At 43.3% G+C, this 5,976-nt stretch overlaps 1 non-coding gene across 1 annotated transcript; it reads right to left on the reverse strand.

Annotated features, from left to right (window-relative positions):
- Positions 1-234: 234 nt before the first annotated feature.
- On the reverse strand, positions 235-425 carry LOC123455709. The gene has a single exon (XR_006634087.1). It is a non-coding gene; the product is annotated as a U2 spliceosomal RNA (small nuclear RNA).
- Between the last annotated feature and the right edge of the window lie 5,551 nt (positions 426-5,976).

The following is a 5,976-nucleotide window of genomic DNA, read 5'->3' on the forward strand; positions in this document are numbered from 1 at the left end:
ACTCCAGATGCGTGCGCCCCCTTGTGCATCTGGCTAACGTGGGACCTGGGGAACCAAGCCTCGAACTGGGGTCCTTAGGCTTCACAGGCAAGTGCTTAACTGCTAAGCCATCTCTCCAGCCCTCAAAAGGCATTTTTAACAAGTAAGCATTGAAAAATTCCTTCCCAGTTCCTTCAATCAATTCATCTCACCCCATCATTAATTACCTTTCTTTTTTTGTTTTTTATTCCCCTGAGGGGGTGCACCATTCCTAGAGGTACTGCAATGCCAGGTCAATGCGTGGAGTGGACGGAGCAAGCTCCTATTCCAACTCCAAGCTCCAAAAATCCATTTAATATATTGTCCTCAGATAGAGGGCATATCAGATATTAAGCTGATAAGAAAGGATACTATACTTGATCATAGCCAAAAGACCAAGAAGTGATTAATTATCTTTCTTATAAGGCTATTAAAAAATTACACCAAATTGATTAATCCTATTACTAACAAGAAAGTAGTCTTGATACAATTTTATGTCATTAATACCAATAACACACTTGGGAATGATTTTATTAGAAGTAACTAAGGCAAATTATGTTGTTATCTTGAGGCAGTCTGGCTTTGAAGTCAGATCAGTTGCCTCCTCCTTTTAAGTAACAGGACATTACAATCTTTTTTAAAATATCTGACAAATTATAAGTTACCTCTTTAGGGGAAGTTTTGTTGTCTTTAATAATCCTCTATGTAATGTGAAGTTGACCTAGAACAAATATCTGGCAAATTCACTCCTGTAAAACACATCTAACTTTTCCTATTTGATTTCTATGCTTAGGTCTTTGATTTTCTTGAAACCGTTCTCTAGAAGAGAAAGGGGTGTCACCTGTATCCGTCTCATCTCTTTAGTCACAGTCATAAACACGACATGACAAGCAAGCACAATCAACACTCATAAACACATATACACACACATATAAAAAGAACATAGGGAGGGTATTACCATGGGATATTTTTTATAATCATGGAAAATCTTAATAAAAATTGTGAAAAGAAAAAAATAATAAAAATAAAAAGAACATATCCTCCTGATAAATTTTTAAAAATTGCTTAAAGAACTTGAAGCAATCTCAATTCCTTGTGCTTTTAAAATATCTCTTACTATGGCAACTAGCTCCTTTTTACTCTTTGTTAAATCTTGTTTTTTTTTCCTTAACCTGTGTTCCTTGTGTCTTGAGAGAAGTGTTAAGCCCTTTAAGAATTTATGCTTACTTAGGGTCTGTCCCATGATAGAAAAGGAAAAAGGAGAAATGGCAAGACAAAAGGGCAATGTTCCTGGTCGGAGAACCGGCACGAGGGATTCCCCAGTGAGCTTGATGTGAGCCTTTCCGCAATTTTAAGAACTGGCAGCCGCTTTAAGAACATTCATTGGCTGTTGCGTAACCAGGTTGGTTGGTAGGAAAATAGGCTAGATAGGAGGTTTTTGCCAACGTTCGAACGGGCTGTCGGGATTCGCACAGGGAGCTAGGGGCCTTCAGCCAATGCCAGAGGGTAGCCCTGGCCAAGTGGCTTCAATTGCCATGTCGCTATGTTGCAATTCCACGCGATGGCACCAACCGAAAGTAAAAGGAGGAAAAAAAGTGCAAAAAGAAACCCCGCAGTTCTTGTGTCTTGAAAATCTGACTAAATAGTCTTTACTTTAATAGTTTGCTTAAAATTCGTTGCTTAACTTAACGGATCAGTATCACAGGCAGGCTTTCTGTGTCGATCATGGTGCAGGTCTGTATTGCGGGCACGGACTGCCTGCAGTGACCTCTATGCGGACCTTTACTCACCCACTGGTGGGGTGGCAGTCCAATGGCTGGGATGGCTGTCCACTTGAGCGACGTTCAGGTCTTTCTTCGTACCTTGTGCCCCACGTTTGGGTGCCACTTGTCCCAGCTAGTGGGGAGTTGAACAAGTACTCAAGGAGAAGCTAACCTGGGTGGGAAAAGGCAAACAGACACAAAAAGGAGACCATGCTTGTAAAGAAAAATGAAGTTATGGAATTTGCAGAAAAATGGATGGACCTGGAAAGGATTATACTAAGTGACGTAACCCAGGCCCAGAAAGCCAAGCGCCACATGTTCTCTCTCATATGTGGATCCTAGCTACAGATGACTGGGCTTCTGCATGAAAAGGAAAATACTTGGTAGCAGAGGCCAGTAAGTTGAAAAGGAGACATAAAGGGAAGAGAAAGGAAGGGAGGAGGATACTTAATAGGTTGATATTGTATATATGTAATTACAATGATTGTAATGGAGAGGTAATATGATGGAGAATGGAATTTCAAATGGGAAAGTGTGAGGGTGGGGAGGGAGGGAATTACCATGGGATATATTTTATAATAATGGAAAATGTTAATAAAAATTAAAAAAAAAAGAAGGAGACCATACTGGGTGTTTGTCAAGGCCTCAGAGTCTTTATTTTATACACAGTGGTTATATAGGGGAAGAAAAGGGGGATGGGGAATAAGCTGGCTGATGTGATTTAGGGTTTTGGAATTGTCAGAGGGGATGTAATTAGGTGTTCACCTAATCTTGCCTCAATGGCTTAACATCCTGACTGCACCAAGCTTCACATCCTGACCATAAACTGGCCTTTTGTAAAAGATAAGATTCGGTAAGCAGTCTGCTGATCAACATTCCAGAATAGACCAGCTTTCTGGGTAATGAGTCAGCTTCTGAGCAGGCCCAGGCAAAATGGAGAGGCTTTTGCTCTATGGCTCCCGACAGGGAACAAAGAATGATATTGTCTGAATTCTCACACCTTGTACATTCTTTGTCGTCTTAGTTTCTTAGCACACTATTAATGGAAAGGGAAAGTAGACCAATAGATGTCTTTCACAAAACAATATGCCTGGGTCAGTCTGGGATAGAGTGAGAACCTACCTCGAAAACTGAAAAAACAAACAAATAACAAAAGCCCACTCCCAAACCTGATAGTACTATAAGAGAAGTCCATGAATCCACGTCAATACCCCTTCACGCTGATAAATACACTATGCTGACAGAAAATCAGGCCCAATGGAACTGACCCCACCATAAGTCTACTTGACCTAATTAACATCCACAGAATGTACCAAAGCATCACTTTAAGCAAAATGGAAATCAAAAAATGGAAATACACACTTAGGACACCAGCCCACGTGTGATTAGTCCTCATATAAACAAATTTTCTTCTGCCTTACCTTGTATGTATTCTTCATTTTGTGGAAGGTCGTGTGTAGATTTCCTTAAACATTTACACAATGAGCCCCTTTTTCAGGTTTATAGTTTACCTTACCAGAAATCAAGTTGGAACACTGATCCTCATAAACTCACTAGAGACTTGGAAAAGTGGATTCCACCCTGCAGTGCCATTTCTGCTGAGATCCACAAACAATGCCCTGTCCCCCAGGTTGGATATGACCTCCTATTGTGTTCCTTTTGTTCCTAAGTCTCAAGGCAACAGTGGCAGAGGGGTGTTGTTCTCCCAAATGTAAGGTCCCACTGTCCAGTGGCTAGGGATGAGTGTAATGCAGTACTTAAAAATTAAACAAAATATTAGTTATGTACATACTCAGTATGTAAACAGCCTATGTTGGTACCATCCATACCCTCATCCCTGTCCCCTAACTCTGAAGGGATTCTCTTTGTTGGGGTGCCAGTTATCCCCATGGGGATTGTGGGTCATGCATTGTGGGGGTAGCCATTAGTTATGGGGGAAGAGGCAATGTCTCTGTGCATAATGTCCCAACTTGTGGCTCTAACAACCTTTTTGCCCCTTCTTCTTTGAATTTCCCCAAGCCATGTTGGGTTTGTTTTAGGTCTATTTCAGTGATGAGGTCTTGGGAGCCTCTGTGTCTCTTTGGTAAGAGTTGAGTGTTCTCTGTGTCTATCTCCTTCACCCTTGTGCTGGTACCAGGTTCACCAAGAAAGCAGCACTCTTGCTCATTTCCCCAATTACTCCATGGTTTCAGCTGGGGCCCTGGTGAGGTGCCATGGGATGATTCTCTTTTTTAATGAGATAGAATGGGACACACACAGAGAGAATTGGAGCACCAGAGCCGCCAGCTCTGCAAGTGCACTCCAGACGTGGGCGCCCCCTGTGTGCGTGTGCAACCTGGTCCTTTTGTCGCCTTGTGCATCTGGCTTACGTGGGACCTGGGAAGTCAAATCCGCTAAACCAGCTCTCCAGCACAACGCAGCACTTTTGACACAGGCTCCTGCTCACCCAGGTGGCTCTTGACTGCTCCTTATGAGGTGATGACGTTCATTCATTCATTCATTCATTCATTCCTCTTTCAGGGGCTTTTTCTGACCCCCTGTGGTGAGCCAGGCCCCACCCAGATTACCTTGAGACACTCAGTCAAGGGGTAGGTCACTGACACATTTAAGTGCTTCAAAATAATCATGACAAATTACAGTACAGGCTTGAGAAGGGCTAGATCCCACAGTGTTACACTAGGCAGACAGGGACAGTCCTTAAGGGAAGGACTCTTAGACCTTATGTCACACCCTTGCCACGCCTGTGCCCCGCCTGCTTCAGCTGCAGGACTCAACTCACCCAATCAGGTTCTTTGGAGCATGTACCTGCCGAGATGTGGGTGGGTCCCTCCTTGGAGACCTGGCCAGTGGGCGGACACCTGCTGCAGTGTCCTGAGCTTCGGCTCATGGATAAACTGCTTCTTTTATTTTTTATTTTTTGCGGGGGGAGGGCTTTTAATGCGTTTTTATTGACAACCTCCATACACATGCGCAATCCACCACTACCGTAATCTCCCACCACCCTCTTTCGTGGTCTCGCGCACTGGATCCTTCTTAAGACCTAATCAAAAGCCTATGGCGGGGGAGGCGAGGGGTACTGCTTGCTCTTGTCCGGCTAAATGCATATGTCGCGCTCACCAAACTGCCCTGTAAGCACTTAATGTTCTTACCCATATATGAATGCTACTCTCACTTTTGGTTAGAGAAGCTTCTCTTCAGATGGCAGTGACCACTGGACCCAAAAGGCACCATGGTGCTGAGAAGAAGGGACGGAGGAGTTCTTAGCACTTAAACATCTCTATCACACCTTCCAAGGCTCAGGGTCCATTGCGTTAAGAGCCAAAGAAAGGGTAGGACTCCTTACAACGTGCTCCTCCAGACACAAAATGGCCTGCATATCCATGACCCCACAGTGCCTGACACTACCTACACAAGACCATCATAATTGGGAGAAAAGATGATGACATCAAAATGCTAGAGAGACTAATGGAGAGAGGGAGGGTATAGGATGGAGTGTAGATTTGTGAAGGAGAAAGTGGGAGAGGGGAAGGAATTTTCATGGTTTATTGTCTGTAAGCATGGAAGCCGAAAATAAAAAGGAAAAAAAAAAACAGGATAAACTGTTTTTTGGTTCTTCTCCTCTCTGGCCTTTGATCTGCTCACAACATGCCTGGGTCTTATAAGATTATCTCCCTCTCTTTTCTCTGGCTACCAGGGTAGGAAGGGACACTTTTTAAAAATTGCTGCTTTTACTTTTTTATATTTAATTTTTATTTATTCATTTGAGAGAGAGAGGGAAAGAAAGAGGCAGAGAGAGAGAATGGGCATGCCAGGGCATCCAGCCACTGCAAACAAACTCCAGATGCATGTGGCTTATGTGGGTCCTAAGGAATTGATCCAAGGTCTTTTCTCTTTGCAGGCAAACCTACTAACCACTAATCTATTTCTCCAGCCCTGATTTTATTTTTAATCTCTTTGCTTGCTTTTTATTTTAAAGCCCTTTCTCACATTTATTTTTATGAATTTGTAAGCAGAGAGAGAGAGAGAGAGAGAAGAGAGACCAGACAGAGAGAGAGAATGGGAAGCCAGGGCTTCCAACTGCTGCAAACGAACTCCAGATGCATGAGCCACTTTGTGCACCTAGCTTTTGTGGGTATTGGGGAGCCAAACCCTGGTCTTAGGCTTTATGGGCAGGTGCTCTAACCACTAAGCAATC

This window comes from Jaculus jaculus, chromosome 17 (genome assembly GCF_020740685.1).
Source record: "Jaculus jaculus isolate mJacJac1 chromosome 17, mJacJac1.mat.Y.cur, whole genome shotgun sequence".
Lineage (NCBI taxonomy): Eukaryota > Metazoa > Chordata > Mammalia > Rodentia > Dipodidae > Jaculus > Jaculus jaculus.